At 36.6% G+C, this 17,744-nt stretch overlaps 1 pseudogene; it reads left to right on the forward strand.

The window, feature by feature from the left end:
• Window positions 1-15,824: 15,824 nt before the first annotated feature.
• Window positions 15,825-16,163, forward strand: LOC100718681 (small nuclear ribonucleoprotein E-like; annotated as a pseudogene).
• Window positions 16,164-17,744: the final 1,581 nt, after the last annotated feature.

The following is a 17,744-nucleotide window of genomic DNA, read 5'->3' on the forward strand; positions in this document are numbered from 1 at the left end:
GGCAAACAGAAACTTTTTGAATCTCTACCCCACCCCTTCACTCACTTTATAATTTAATTTAATTTAATTTAATTTAATTTAATTTAATTTAATGGAAAGTGTATGAGCACAGGACATCTTTAACACCAGGTAAAAACTCCACCAACGAGCTGCTCCCAAAACCTTTGATATTTATATTATTATAACATTTTTAGATGAAATTTACATGCATAGTACACTGGAATGTAGAATTATTAATCATATAATACTGATGAATGGATCTGTTCTCTCTGTACCATGTGGCTACAAACTGTAAATGTTAAATTAAATACAACTTTATTACAGTAAAAGACACTGACATTAAACCCCTTCAAAATACTCCTACTTATGTTAAACTAACTTCTCCCAGTATTCATGCTACTTTGTGAGGCAATGCTGAAGTTTGTTTTTCATGAGTGCGATTTTCTGTGACTACCTTGATGTACCAAATAATTTCAAAAATAAGAAGATTATCTTTCATATTGCCAGATCATGTGAATAAGATAGATGAGAGCACATTGAAATATTTTTATTGTACATACATTGCTGTAAGTATTTGATAAATAAGGGATGTTCAAATAGTTTTATGAGTGTTTAAATTAAAATTTCATTGCAACAAAATGGATTATATTTAATCCCCTAAATGTTGTAAAAGTAACAACCATCTCTTCATATATATTTATCTCATTGTTCTTGGCCACATGTCTTTCATGTAATAAAATTTTAAAGTTAATTATTCATTATGAATTTCAATCACCCCTCACAGGTAACTTTAGCTGTATATTTATAAAGAAAATTTCTGTTTCCCTTAGTTCTTTCCCAAATGGTAAAAAAACCCAAGAAATGTAAAGAAGTGGGAGGAAAGGAGGAAGTAGATGGGAAAGTTATGTACAAATAATTTAGTCATTTGACAACTCCCCAAGAGGAATATAAGCATGCAAACAGGTAATAACAAACATTTTTAAAATCAAAGAAAATTTCTTATCTCCCTAAAAACTTTCCTCATTTCTATCATGGGCAAAAGTATAACTTAGTATATCAAACAATTAAATATATTTAATTGAGGAATAGAAAATGCTTTTTTGGGGACTGGTTAAATTAGTAGGAGGATTGAATCAAGGATATTGATGTGCTAAACACTACCACTGACCTACAATAGGTGTGTTTTTGTCCATACTCATACTTCCCCTTTTTACAATCACCCATGTGCCCACTCAGTGATATGAAGGTCTAAAGAATAGCTGGTTGTGGTTAACCTAGGACAGGTACTGGAATAGTGCTAGAAAGAGATCATAATTTTGCTTAATATACTTTCATAATCTTTTGAGATTTATTTAAAGTTTTTTATAGTTTGAATCATAAGTAAATAATAAATCATTAGTTCAACAAATATAATACATCCTGTGTAGTTAACTTTACATAGTAAATAAGTTTAATGACTTTTGTTTATCAAACATCAACACTAGAAAACTTAAATGGCAATGCACAGAGAGGTTGAAGTTATTTGTATCATGATAAAATGACAGAAAGTTCCTATGTGATATAAAGAACTCTGTCTTGGTTACTTTTTACTAATTGCTGAGACAAAATACCTGAATCCCAAGTTGGGAAAGGAAATCTTTATTTCTTACAGTTTTGGGAGGTTTCAGTCCACACTCAGTTGGCTCCAAGGTAGGCAGGCATGGCTGGGCCGCAGTTAATGGTGGCTGCAAACAGCAAGGCCGAAACTGGAAAAAGAACAAGACACACCTTCTTCCTGCCATTACATCACATCCTGGCTCCACCCCTATGTGTGTGTAGCAATGACATCATCAATCCAGGCACTAGACAATGAACCAATCACAAATGCACAATGCAAGCTCACACGGCCCTGGGGGACACAGACATAAACCATGACAAACTCCTACAAATCAAATAGCATGTGATAGAAAAATAAGACAAATATGTTAAATACAAGTTTACAAAGAGAAGACACAAATGAATAGCACACATAAAATTGCTTTTGAACTCACTCATACTCATGATAATGCAAATTAAAGACACAATGAAAAGCCCACGAAAGGTATCAGTGACTTACATTTTGAAAGTTGTGTTCCTGAAGGTCTGTGTTAACAAGTGTAAGAGTTGATAAATTTCAAAATTATTTTTCAGAAAGCAATTTGATAGTTTCTTTTATAAAATTGAGGATGTAATACAGCTTCTGTGTAGGCTCAGTAAGTCATTACCTGTTTTATGATTATGCACCAATGATCTAGGGGGTAATTTAAATTTAATTGAAGAAAAGAGCTATACTCCAAATAGAAATAATGGATATTAATTTAATTCACATGTTTATTTCTTTGGCATAGACTGAGTTAAAGATTTCGTTCCTTTCACATAAGTTTAGATTGAGTTCCTTAAAATATTTATCAAGTGATAATTTTATGTATGGACCAGAACATGATAATCCAGTAAATGCACACAGAATAATTCATCATTTCTTAGGTAAAAGTAGATCATCTTTATGACAAATTGTTTATACTCCAGTTAAAAGGCACTAAGATTCAGGAAATTTTGATAAGCCTGTGATTTCTTTGTGACCATAAAATTGCACTTAAAATCACCCTTTTCCCATTGTCATAATGTTTGAGAAGACTTTCTTCATGCTTCCATAAATTTTGCCATCAAAGCACTTTACTAGCTTTTGCTTTATTGCTTAATCTACATCTGGCATTAGCCATGTCTTTTCTCTGTAGTGAGAGAATATCTTGTAACTAATGTTCCTAAAATCCCTTAGGTACAGAGTGCCTGATAATAAAAATATAAATTTTAATATTTCATAATTCCCTTACACAGTGACTACTAAAACGATAAAGTTAGAAGAAATCATGGATGCTAAGAAGTTTTAGGCTAAAAAATTTAGTGAAAAGAGTCATGAGTGAATATCAGGAGGTGTTACTTCCACCCCCCTCCCAGTCTTTCCTGGTGTGACATCTTGGACAGGACACTAAAATCCTGTTATTTTTCATTCTTACCCAGTAAGATTTACATAGCAAAAAGAGGCTTAATCTTACTTAGATTTTCCAATATGAGAAATCAAATTAGACTGAAATTTAGAAGAAATTATAGAAAGGACTACATATGTTTACAATTAATTTAAAACTTTACCAGTTAAAGTTTACTGAAATAAAAATTTTGTCTAGCTGAGAAGACTACTTTTGAACTGTACTATTAAAAGTTCCACACAATAAAAAGGGGGTAATTTCAGACATTTTTTCTCCATACAATGTTGTAACAATTTGGAGTCTGTGGAATCTCAATTCTGCCACTATGACTAAGAAATTTTATGGCTAAAAATTTCTCATCTTCTGATTGAAAATCTCATTCTAGGTAATTTTTAAAGTTGCCTTCAAGAGTCACTCAAAATCTCATATATTTTAATTGAAAGAGTTATGACTTTGCCACCAATTGGCATAAAATCTCCTTGTTAAACTTATGTACAATGTTTTTCATGAAACAGTGACTGATAGTATTATTGAAGCAGGGGTGAAATGAGATTAGCAGAAGGCTTACCCAGATGTGCAGTAGGGACAAAGAGGAGCTTTATTGCCAGTGACTCAGCAAGGGCCTTGCATCACCCCCAAGAGCCTTGAACAGTGCTTTACTGTCACATTTATGCTGCTTCCTTTCTAAGGGCAACCTTATATTGGTGGGTAGCATCAAGTGCCGTTACAGAAGCAGAACTATTGTTAGTGCTGAATCACTGGCAGGACTTTACAGGATTCTTATGCTCTGTTACAACATGGTTTTGGATTTCTAGGTAATGACTTCTAGGTAATCCAAGCTACAAAAAGGGGCTGGAGTGCCTCTGTCATTCTATCTAAGACTTCCTTTGAAACACCTCATATTGACTTTTACCATCACAGTTTGAATACATGTAATCTTTTTATTGACTGATACCCTCTAAACCATAGAATCCAGGAGATCATTTTCTATCCAATGATGGTCTATACCATGGTGTTAAAAGCTCAAATTAACAAGGGCAAGCAATAGACAGGTGATAGTCAAACAGATTCCAATAAAATAATAAATCCTGTCATTAAAGTCTTTAAGATCCCTAAGTCTGAACACAATCCTCTCCACATTTTCCTTGGAAAGTACTTTATCACTTTCAGGTTTGTATGGGAGCATGAGCTATTTTCCATATCTATGTGTGTGTGTGTGAATTTCTCTATTATTTATCCTTGATTAACTATCTATCAGCAACAGCCCATCAGACTGCACTTTCTGCAGAGGCCTCTTCTCATTAGCTTGCAGGTAGTCTAGGGCTAGTCACTTTTGATAGACTGTATTCTAGATTTTTGGTCTGTTGCTTTGTTGGAAGGTTTAGGGCTCAGGTATTTTCATTTGTTGTACTTTACAGCATGTTCTGTAACCAAATACTTTTGTTTGACATGCAGATGGATGTCCCAATAGCTCATCTTCAAACAAAGTGACCAGCCTGTAGTACTGAACTATTTTTTTCAAGGGACCCTCTTCATATTTCTAACTGTCAATAGCAATATTTTTCTCTCTCAGGATGAGATGTGTATTGGGTGGCCTAATAGTTTCTTCTGATGTAAGGATCAGAAAAAGAGAGTACAGCTTTCTGTCCATCCTGATAGAAGCCAGGTATAAGTTTCACATAGCCTTTACAGCCCTTTTTCAACGGGCATAGTTAAAGTTTCCCAGCTACGATTCAACCTGGGAATTGAGCTAGAGGATTTACAGCAGTCTTGTTTCTGCACCAGTTTTCTTGTTACTCTCATAATAAAAATTTTGTTCTAGGCATGTCATCTCTCCCACAGGGCTAGTGAAGTCTCTTCCTAAATGAGTGATGGTCAATGCTAGGAAAAAACACACAAGAAACTAGAGGTTGTTGCCTCTTGGAGAGACATTTTCTTTGTCACTGTCCTGATCATTGTTGTACCCTAATGCTAATGTTGCATTTTACCTAAAGTCCATTATTTTTAGCCTCCCAGGGTCACTGATCTCCCATTAGGGTACCTACACATATATAAAATGTGCTGACATGTAGTGAAGAGGCTACGCTCTTTGCCAGCCCAACCAAAAGATTACATATCACTGGTAGAACCTGAGGGAGTGCTCAAGTACACTCCTAATGAAAGGAGTATAAAATCTGGAAACTGGATGCATTTGAAATGAAGTTTCATTTCTAGATAAAGTGGTTTACTCCTGGGTGTATGCCTTGTCTACCAATCAAGTGACAAATTTTTTTCTTACATCTCACTTTCAGTTCTGAGGTTACTGATAACAAATTCAAGGGGGTTACAGTGTCCTGAATTTCAATTAGGAGGAATGACACTTTCCTCATGGTCCCCATGGCCTGCCAATTAACCCATGTAACACAAGACCAAAAGAAGCAATAAAACAGGAGTATGGAGTACATGATGCCCCTCAGATATCTGTATAAGCTTCTTTATTCATATGCCTGTGTTCCCAGACATACTTTTTTCCAACCATAGGCCATCACACGTCTCTCTGTAACTGATAGCAGTAGTTCCATCTGGGTGACCTATTAGGAAGGCTGGCAGTCATCTGTCATCTTGGTAGGGGTTGGTCCAAACAGGAGATGGTTAAAGATCTGTGTCCATCTGGAGAGGTCAGTGCTGGCACTTTCTTGTCAAGATGAATTTGATCTCACTACATGAAACCCTGGAACTTTTCCATTCTGTGGTGGTGGCATTTTTACTTGACTATTGTGGACTCATGTGGGAATTTTTTACTTTAACTTCCATGGGAGTGGTCAGAATGACAGGGAGGGACCCTTTCTGTCTTGGTTTGAGAATATTCTGATGTTAGTTCTTGACTCAAATTTTATCCCCAGGATAAAATGGGTGCAAAAGATTTAATATGCTAATGGGAGCTCTCTATAATATTCAAGCAGCAATCTTTTGGGAAATCTTTCCCATCTCAGTAATTTGTTTTTTGGAGAGGTTTTCCTACCAACCTTATTAGGTGTGGGAATCCTTTAAAGTGATAGTATGTGCAGTCCATGACCAGCAGTTAATAGAAACCTCTACATTTGGGGAGTTTTGTAAAATCAACATGAATATCTTCAAATGATACAGACCCCACACTTTGGACCCCTACTGAGGTCCCTGGGCTCACTTTCAGTTTGTGTTGGGTACAAGTGACACATTGCTGAGGGATCTGTTTCTTAAGGGCAATTAACTTGGTGGATGTAAAAATACCAGCCAAACAGAAGTTTTAGGTATTTTTTTTTCTAAGTGGGTGGTCCTGTGACCCACCTGTGCCAGGTCGGGACCTAGGTTGGTGGACACCACAACTCAAAAGTCTGGGAGCTTTACCATTCTTCTGTTTCCTTGTTTCTGTTATGGCTTGTGTCTAGATGACCTCTGAAAACCTCATGCAGTCATAGGAGTAAACATAATACTTTTGAATGATACACTGTTAAATGCTGGGATTATGAGTGTGAGTACCACACCTATCCTCGGATGGATAGCCCACATACAATATAAGAGACATGAAGAGTTTTTTGTGTACTCCTACCTTTGCACATTTGTTGCTTTTGTTTCCACCACCATGAATGGTAGTCCCTCATGTGCCACTCTGTCTGGGAGCCAGATGAATACAGAGTAAAACTTCCACGAGCTGTGAACTAAATAAACCTTCCCATTCTTAATTTTGAGTATTTTGTCTCAGCAATGAGACAAAAATAACTAATACAGTTCCTTTATTTTTGCTTTTGCTTTTGTTTCACACATTGCACCTCTCCCAGTGCACACATTGGCTCTTCATTTTCCTGAGACTGGGGCAAGTACTATGGCTTCTGGTCTAACATTAGTAGTCATGGATTCCCATTCAGCTCTTTCATTTCCATTTTGTTCCTCATATTTTTTCTCTGATGTACCTAGCAGTGTACAAAAGCAACTTATCAGGGAATCCAGACTATTTCTAGAAGCCAAAATGTCTGGGTTACTTTTCTCTCATTGTTGAGACAAAATGTCTGATTCCCAAAATTAGGGAATTGAAGGTTTATTTAACCTACAGTTTTGGAAGTTTCAGTCCATACTCAGCTGGCTTCAAGGCATGGCTGAGAGGCAGCAATTCATAGTGGCCCCGAAGGTCAAAAGCAAATAGAGCAAAAGTGAGAGCCAAGTACACCTCTTCCTGCACTTACACTGTATGCTGGTTCCACACTGGGGAGGGTGCAGCATTCACACCACCCATTCCAGTGCCAAGCAACAAACCAAACATGAACACTAGACTCAGCCACGTCCATGATTGTATGAGGCTTGGGGGAGGGGTGTGTCTGAACACAAACCATAACAAGAGGATATCTTGGAGGTACTTGATTTCTTTGTGTGTGTGTGTGTCCCCTAACATGAACAGGCCTCTTTCTCTTTATAGTGCCTAATGTATGTGTAAGGTTAGGAAAGAATACTTACAGTCAGTGTAGATATTTTGTATCATTTTTTCTTCCCTCATTTCAGCACCTAAGTCAGGGCCATCAATTATTTTGTGTGTGTAGACATTTGTTGCATCAGTGGTTAGGAATCAATGATATCTTCTAGGGTGTCAACCATGTACCCGGCTTGTCACCTCCCTGTCTCATCTACATGGCTACTTCTGTCCACAAACAGTTCCTTTCTGAGATTCTAGAAGGGGCTGGTCATATAAGTCTTGTCAGTTTCGGTAGATTTGTTCTATAGCCTCCTCAAAATCATGAAGATCTCTAGCTTGGGAAGGAGGAGTGCCTGGGTTCAGGTTATTGGAAACCTCTACTCAGATGCAGGGGTATCTACAAAGGAGACTCTGATACTGAGTCAGGCATGAGTTGGTGAGCCAGTGATGACATTTGTAATTCATGAGTGACTACTGTATCCACAATATATCGGTCCAAGTTTAACTTCTCAGTCTCCTTTATCAAGAGAGCAGTTGCAGAAGGAGGTCTCAGCCAAGAATACCAAACTTTCATGAATAGATCTTGCTATTTGGGTTGGTAAGCTTCCCCAAGACCCCAGAGTCTGAACAATTATTGTGACTGCTGGCTTTTTCCACTCATTTATGTAAAGTATAATGTACTTACTCAACTCCAGGAGACTCAATGCCAATGCTTCCTAGAGGTATTTTTAAGGTTTTGAAAAAAGACTGGTGTTTCTTCTCTCAATTTAGGGTTTCTATTTCTCCCCCATTGATAGTTTTGTAGTGATGTCTGGCCAGAGTTGCATAATGGGTGATCCATATTCTACAGAAGTCTGAAGGTTCAGTAATTCTCACTTTACTCGAGTCTTGGGCATTGGCATGTTCTGGATCATTTTCATCTGCGCCATCGCCAGTTTAAATCTCAAGGCCAGATGCCAGAGGTGTTAAAGATATCTTGCTCTGGCATTTCCCCATTGCTCCCCAGGTGTAAGTGTGTGGCTCTTTTAGAAAGGAAGACTCTGTGTCACCTGAGAGGAAGGGCAGTGTTTTCTTTGGTAAGGGAGTCATTTGCTTGAGCAGGACAGAGTGGCAAGCAGAACTAAGGAAGGAGATTTCATCAAAAAGGAAGTGGGATGGATAACAAGCTGTAGCTGAGTCCACATAGGGAAATTGGTTTGGTTGTGTGGAATTTCCTGTTATAACCCACCAAATCTTTTGGACCAGACCCCTTTCCAAAGAGCTCGGAGTGGGCTGCTCAACTTGGAAGGATGGCCATTCCACCTCACATAGGGTACAGAGTTTTGTTTTGGGGGGGGTCAACAGTTACTTGGGAGTCAGTTTTTCCCCATAGTTTCTACTGAACCCCTTTTTAAAATTTTTTATGATAGCATCTAATGAAGAGGACGTGCTCTGACATCCTTCTATGGTTCCCAAAACCTACAAAGAAAGATACCTAAAAGAGACACCAATTGTTGTGTCTATCACAGGCCAGTCTCCGCATGGAGATATTTTAGGCCCAATTGATCACTGGCAGGTCAGTGATCTTGGCTATCATTGAACTACTGCACTAAACCATATAAGGATGACCCTGGAACTATTTGAGACTTCTGCATTCAGTTCAGCCCTGTGCACCCAGACTTGAATTCAGGGTTTGTTGTCCATCTCTTTCACACACTTTCACTCACTGACATAGTCCACATAACTTGCATCCACCAACAGTGGCCTAGAGTTCCAGTTTCATTACATTCTTGCAACTAGTAGAGGAAAACAAGTGGGTGATCTGTAGACACTTTTTGAGATCTCCTTTCAATTTGGATATGCTTTCTTGGTTTTCCTTCCAAATTGAGGCCCTGATATCTGCCAAATGTCATTTGGATCTCCATGAAAGCTCTCTTTGAATAACAAGCTGGGATTTTCTGCCCGCGTATGGGCAGACCTCCCACATGACTGGAAATGATCTGTCAGTGTAATTTCAACTTCTATGTGGTTTAGGTCCCCTACTCTATCTGTATGGAACTAGTCTTGCTGTAGCCTGTCACTTAGAAGTTAATGCACCAAAATGAAGTAGAAGCTGAATTGAATACCCTGAAGGATCACCTGGACATGAAATAGGGGCAAGGAATAGCTTTATTGCTAGTGACTTTACAAGGGATGTGCATCATCCTGAGAGCCCTGAAGAGAGCTTTACTTTCACTTTTATACTGTTTCCTTTCTAAGGAACAAGCTTGCATTTGTGGGAAGTGTCAGGTGAGGTTTAAGAAGCATAACAATGAACAGGGGGAGTGGGAATTCTGCAAGGACTCTCTAGAATCAGTATGTGCTTTTGCAAAGTGGTCTTCAGTTTCTAGGTAAACATTGCTAGGTAATCTAAACTACAAGAAGGAGGGGTTTGTTTTCTTCCCTCAGTATAACTTGAAGATTTATATATACATTTGTCTTATTCAACAAGACTTAGACAAGTAAACATCTAATCATTTTGAAAAATTCACTAATGATTTTTAGGAAGCACCATTTAGATAAAGTAGCTTAAGATTGATACTATTGTATATGAAGTTATACTCAACTATTTCAAAGAAAGAGACATCATGGTAGTTACTGTTAATTATGGATTGTCTTCTGGTGAAATACTGTTTTGCTTACATTGTTCTGTTCTGATCACCTCTGTTATGTTGTATTTTCTTAATCTCTTTAAAATAAAAAAAAACTGAAAAAAAGAAATATAAATACTTATACCATTCTAATGAGAGATGCAGAATATTATTAGGAAGAATATTTATTTGGAGACTTTATTTGAAATAATAACCTCCAAGAGTGAAATAATGAATTGAGAAATTGAGAAAGGAGGAAGTGGCCTGGGGTCATTACATTGAATGTGGGCAAAATGAATGATTAGCTGTTCTGGGTCTTATGAACAATTTTTTAGCTATTCTGGGTCATATGAACACTGAGTTAGCAATACCATTCCAAATCCTGATGATTGAAAGTCCATTTTTTAAAACAATGCCAATATGACTGGTGCAAAATGGCACGAATTTTAGCAAAAGCAGTGTCAAGTATTGCATGTTTACATATCAAATTTTATTTCTTTGTATAAGTCTTTCTCACAGGACAAGTCAAAAGGCTTGATCCAATGATTTTTGTGTAAAGAGCATAAAATAAAGGGTTCTGTTAATGTATGAAGACATGATAAACACCCATAATTTTTACTTAATATTTCATTTTTATTTTTAAAGTTAAATAACACTGGAAAAAAGATAGACATAACATTAAAACTGAGTTTCAAAACAGGTTACTATGACAGTTTTTTCCAAAGTACACCAAAAGTGAAAAAAATAAGTCAAGCAATATCTTCATTATTTCATAAAACAATGTCTGCAATGGAAAGATTCAATGTTCTTGATAGATTTAATTTGTATGTTGGCAAATGCAAAGAGATACCCTTTAATAGAAGCCAAAAATTTTTTCTAAAACTTTTGCAAAATATCTGCTTTGTGAATTATATTTGAAATGATACAGACAAGTTGACTATTTAAATTAAATCTAGGTTGATTTATTTCATAAGATAATAATTTGGAAAGATGAATATTTAACCCCAGTATTCCTATTTCATTAATTATTGTTTTTCTGTGCAGCTTTTATAAAGTGAGACAAATAACAAACTAAAATTTAAATATAAAATGTTTACTATATAAATACTTTCACTTGTTATTTGTAAGCTCTTTATTACATTCATTAAACTGGATTGTAGTGTGGTCACTTTACATATTCTATACCAACCTGTCAATGTACTAATTAGGGAAGAACAGGTCAGTGGGATGAAAAACAAGAAAATAATAGAGCAAGAATAGTTTTTGGTTAAAAATGCAAAACTACTTCAGATAAACTAAGTGTGCTACTCATTTTTCAGAGGGACAGAAAGGATAAGGAAGTTGCTAGTACATCAACAGAATTTTAAATAAAAGATCAAAGAAATGAAAAACAACCAAGTTTCTTCCTTCCTCTTTTCCATTTGACAAAATATCATGAAATATCAAGAAGATTCTCAGGTGAGGGAAGTAATATAAATGCTATATATATTTTAACCTGAATTTGTTTCTATTTGAAATTTTCACCACATTCTGAATAATGATTTATATTAAAAAGTAGAAAAATATAAAACAACAGTAAATTATATTATGGCAATTTACATAGTATTCCTTTAAAATTTAGTTATGTTTCTTAGTAAAATTTTCAAGTGATGCCTTATTTTGAATTTTCAGAGACATGAACTAAATACATAAATTTATAAATCGTTTTTAATTAGTTGTAATGAATATGGCATATATCTCCTGTTTACTGAAAATCATTTTATTATTTTTATTCTAAATATACACATGTGATTTTTAAAGAATAAAATATAAAATATTTAATCTCCCAAACTGTATCAAAACAAATGTAATAAAACTACATGAAAGGAACAAGAATACTTTAGTGGAACACTAGCAAAATCTACAATATATAAACTCTTGTTTTTCTTTAAAAATAAAATGATGTTTTATTGTCGTTGTCTCTAGGTGTATGTTAAAACTTATCAAAGTTATAACCAAATTTAATGTGATTCTATAGAATTTCATAAACTGTTATATTTAAATGCTTTTTAATAAAAATAATTTAAATATATCCAAAATAAATGATATCATAATATATGATATTTATGTGTCCTCAGAACAACAACCTTGGATGAAACTATTAGCACACACTTTCTTCTCTGTACATCACTTTTATCCTTTATAAAACACGATTATGCATATGTTCTTGTTTTGTGACATATAATCACATCTTAATACATAGACAGATGCAAGAGTTTGGATAATTGTTTCAAAAATATTATGTTATAAACTCTTTCTGCATTTTACTTTCCCTTTATATTAGTTTTTTGGAAGTTTATTAAACATACATAGCTATATATAAATAATTTTTAATGTTTGCAGAACTTCTATGGTTTTGACTGATGATACAAATATTCATTTGGTAGATACTGGATTTGCATTACGAATATTGTTCTAAAATTACTCATTCACATATATTCTTTGTCCACTTTTAGTTCGAGTGCATAGAATATTATAACTGGATTATGCTAGTGAATTTAAACACATTTTAATATAAGTAGATGTCAGCAGGATGAAATTCCAAACATTTAAAACAACTGATATATCGTTTTTTGTTTTTTGGGTTTTTTTTGCAATGGAAAGTGCCATTTTCACAGATCCATTGTGGTAATTTGTGTGCTATTTGATTTCAGTGCATGTTACAGGAAAGGAAAGTTAATCTCCATAACTTTAACTTGTATTTCTCTCATTGATAACCTGTTTGAATAATTTTTGTATGTTTGCTGATATTTGAATTTGATATTCTGTGGTGTTTCATCATATCCTTTGTCTTTTTTTCTAACATTTCACTTTATGTCAGTTTACAAAATGTTCATCAATTGTATTGCAGGCATAAGTTCCTATTTCAAATCTAATATTCCTTTATAGAATTCCAATCTGCATATATATATATATATATATATATATATATATATATACATGCATACATATAGTTAACCATATCTAATCTTTGTTTATAGGTTTTGGGTTTCTTCTCTTCACTAAGGTTTCCTTATTTCTGAATTATACAAATAGGCCAGTCGATTCAGTTATATAATGTATTCATTAATATTTTACTGTTAATCCTTCAATAGTTATGGAATTTTTATATTATATAAAATGGTCCACTGACATATTTTATAAGAAAAGATGCTAGTTTTATCAAAACCATTTATTGAATTACTATTTTGTCATACATTATATATTCTTGAAATGGACTTTCTTTATATGTTTTGTTACTGTTGTCTGTTTCTTTACCCATCTCAAATTTATTTCAATAAAGGAACTTTATATAGTATACTGAAAACTATTAAATTCTTATTCAATTCCTTATTTTTATTCATTTTTTCAGTTTATCTTAGCTATTTATTCTTTTTTATTTTTATTTTTAAAAAAGGTTAAGATAAAAGAGGACATAAATAAAACAGGTCAGAACAGAACAATTTAAGCAACATAGTACTTCACAACAAGACAACCTGACATAACATATCTACCATACTGACTCTTTCCTTGAAATATTTGAACATGCATTCATAAATTATAGTATCAAATATAAAAATAAAGTATAAAATCATTCAAGAGAATGAAAGTATTAAAGGCATTCAGAACCAATTAACATAAAATGAAAAATGGTTTCAATATTATATCCTGCTCCATAAAAATTTATTTATACTATCACATAATAAAATCCAATAAGACACAATCTGATAAAACTGATAGAGACAGAAGAACAAAAGCATGGTAGTACTTCAACACAAGATGATATTAAGTCAGCACTGGTTATTATAATGTGTTGTTTTCTTCAAAATAGCTCTTCATACCCTCACAGACAATAAAATCAAAGTATCGGGAATAAAACCATTCCAACTAATGAATGAAAACATTATAATGTTTCAAAGCCATATAATGGAGAATAATCATTGCCACATAATTTTATGTATTCTTACCATTTCTTACACTAGTGAGACTATTCAGTATTTACAAATATATGTTTGATTTATTTTGCTTATGCATATGGTCTCAAATTGCTTCCATTTGTTTATAAATATCTCAGTGTCATCACTCTTAATAGCTGAGTAGTACTCCATTGTATAAAAATACCATAGCTTTTTTAATCCATTCCTCAGTTGATGGACACTGAAGTTGTTTCCAAAATCTGGGTGTTACAAATTTTGCTGCAATAAACATGGGTGTACATATAGCACTGTGGTATGATGTTTTAAGTTCTTTTGGGAATATGCCAAGAAATGGAATAGCTGGGTCAAAGGGGACTTCGCATCCTTGCTTTTTGAGAAGTTTTCAGACTGACCTCCACAACCAGTGAACCAGTCTATACTCCCACCAACAGTGCAAGACAGTTCCTTTTTCCCAACAGCCTCTCCAGCATTTGTTGTTGACAGTTTTCTTCATCCTGGCCATTCTTTCAAGAGTGAGATGGAATTTGGTAGTTTTAATTTGCATTTCTCTAATGACTAATGATGAATTTTTAAATGTATTTATTTCCCATTGTAGGGAGCGGCTCAGAATGGCTGCTGCTGCCCTGCCCCTCCCACCTGAGGGCATTTTGTGTGTCAGCCTACATTTCCCAGGATCCTCTCCTAGCCTACAATGCGCATGACATAAGCAACCTCCTGCTTCAGCCTACATTTCCCATGATCCTCACGTCTGTCTACATTACCCATAATGCTCTCCTGCTTATGTCGTATATCCAGATGTGATGATGACCTATCAGATAACACTCTGTGCCCTCTTCCTGCCCCATTGGCCCACCTCCACCCTATATAAGTTGTAGCCATTTTAAGAATAAATGAGACTTGAATGGAATCCCGCCAAGTCTCCGTCTCTCTTTTCTCTTGCCCAGCCCTCTATCTCCATCCCCTCTCCAAGCGAGGCCCACGGACTGATCCTCAGGACAGATCAAGTGGCGCCCAACCGTGGGGCAGACCTGGCATGAGGGACAACAATGCAGGACGGTTCATGGAGTTAAAGCGCCAGCCGGCGTGACTGTTTCAGGACTTTGTTCCTGTGATCTGTGTGGACGGCCACCTTACGTCTCACCTGAATCATGGTAGTTGAATGGGATTAGCATGGGCAAGCACTTAGTGAGCATGAATTCTTTGTGAATGGCCTCAGGGAGGCACTCAGGATAAGAGGGATTAAGGTTAAGACAAAAGATTTGATACAGTAATATCAGTTTATACATTCAGTGTGTCCATGGTTCTCCCTAGAGGGCACCATTAATTTAAACAGGTGGAAAAGCATAGGATATGCTCTTAAAGACTATTATGAGGTTTTGGGCCCAAAAAAGATTCCCATAACCACTTTTCCATATTGGATTTTAATCTCTGAGCTGCTGACACAACGTCATGCAGATTCCCAGGTCGTGGAGACACTCGCCCAGGGTGAGGCTGCATTAGCTGCCTCCCGCAATTGTACTCCACCACCGCTGGACCTATCTAAGGCACCCAGCCCTCCCTGCTCTGTGGTTCTTGATATCCTGAAGCTTTTTCAAGATGGCGACTTGCTGCTACTTCATTTTTCAGGAAGCCACGAGGGTACTCAAAATGGCATGCACCACCCCAATAATCAAAATGTCGCCACCTCCATACTGACTCTGGTGGTGAAAAAAAAATTGGGGCTGGGGATTTAGCTCAGTGGCATAAGCACCTGCCTTGCAAGCAGGTAGTTGTGAGTTCTATCCCTGGTACCAATTAAAAAAAAAAAAACAAAGTTGCCGTTAGAGTTAGCGTGGTGGGTGCTGTGGTCCCTGTCTGGTTCTGCCATGGTGTACAGGGGCCAGGGCCAGAAAGTGCAGAAGGTGATGGTGCAGCCCATCAATCTCATCTTCAGATACTTGCAGAATTGATCCCAAATTCAGGTGTGGCTATACAAGCAAGTGAATATGCAGATAGAGGGCTGTATTATTGGTTTTGATGAGTACATGAACCTTATATTAGATGACGCAAAAGAAATTCATTCTAAAACCAAGTCAAGAAAACAACTGGGTAGGATCATGCTGAAAGGAGATAATATTACTCTGCTGCAAAGTGTCTCCAACTAAAAATGATCAGTGAATTAAGACAGCAGTGAGAAGCAATGGCAGGCAATTAAGATAAATGTCAATTACAGTGTGTACTCCTATAAAAAAGGCAGCTGATTAAGTGGTTTGCCTTGGGAGTATTTGTAAATGTTTGTTCGTATTGTTTTGTCTACCCTTATGTTTTTAATGGGGGCAATAAATGTAGGGTTGTTTTTATTTAAAAAAAAAATGGCGCTGCCACACTCCCTCCTCCATAGCACCCTATCAACCCTGGAAATGGGATCTTGGCCACTGGAATGACCAAGAGACGGTTGGGACTTAGGTAGGATCAGGAAATCCATGGTTTGCACCCACACCCTTTTGGTTCTTTCCGGGGATCCAATGTCCCAGACAAAGTCAATTCTACCTTTGTCCTGCAGCAACTGGGGGTAGATCATATTGTAATTCCCCGGGAGAATATTTTTGTGCTCGTTGGGGCTGCAAAACAGTTGCAACAGGATGGCCACTCGCCTTCCCCTATAAACACCTTAAACTGACATTGGGGCCACTGGGGTGCAGCCTAGATGACTCCCCACTGGCCAATCAAAGACCCTGTCATGTTCTAAACTTCACTGTCACCACTCCTGAAGACCCTGGCTGGCTGACAGGACACACCTGGGGACTTCGAGTCTATGAGTCATGCAAAGACTAGGGAAATCTTATTCTCATAAAAAAGATTCCCCTACAGATTTCATCCACACCCATAAACCCAAATCCTGCTCTAAAGCCAAAATATAATCCAAATCCAAAATACAATCAGTCCAATACAGATCTTGTTACTGCTGTTCAAACAACCACAGTAAATCACCCAACCATAAGCATTTCTCAAGCCCCCCACACCAGGCAGATCATATAGCTGCTCCTCAATATTCACATTCTAACCTATTCAGTTTCATTAAAGGGGCATACACAGCCTTAAATCATACCCAACCTGATCTCACCCAATCCTGTTGGTTATGCTTGGCTGCTCCTCCCCCATATTATGAAGGAAAGGCCCTCAATTTAACCTTTAACAGTTCTTCTAGCTCATCTGCCTGTGACTGCGACAATCACCACAAGCTGACTCTCCCAGATGTCTCAGGTAGAGGGACTTGTCTTGGGGACTCCAGCTGTCCACCAACACTGGCAGCACAACTCTGTGCCCAGCTTCATTCAGAGTTCATGCCAAATAACTATCTCATTCCACCCCCAGGAATGTCTTGGGCCTGCAATTTTGGCCTCTCACCCTGTATAGCAACCACTATTTTTAACAAGTCTACAGATTTTTGTGTTCTTGTACAGGTTCTTCCTCGCATAACCTTCCACCCAGGAGAGTACTACCTCCAGGCAATGCAGACTGGCTATATATATAAGAGAGAACCCGCGACACTCACCTTAACTGTATTGCTAGTGTTAGGAGTCCCAATGGGAATAGGAACAGGGACTACAGCTCTAGTGTTGGGAAATCAGCATCTAGCTCAATTACAGGCAGCAGTGGATCAAGATTTAAAAGAAATAGAAACACCTGCGATGGCTCTACAGGCATCCCTGATGTCTCTATCTGAGGTAGTTCTACAGAATAGAAGAGGGCTAGACCTCCTATTTATGAAGAA

This window comes from Cavia porcellus, unplaced genomic scaffold (assembly GCF_034190915.1).
Source record: "Cavia porcellus strain 051 isolate PalLab524CR breed Dunkin Hartley unplaced genomic scaffold, mCavPor4.1 scaffold_3, whole genome shotgun sequence".
Lineage (NCBI taxonomy): Eukaryota > Metazoa > Chordata > Mammalia > Rodentia > Caviidae > Cavia > Cavia porcellus.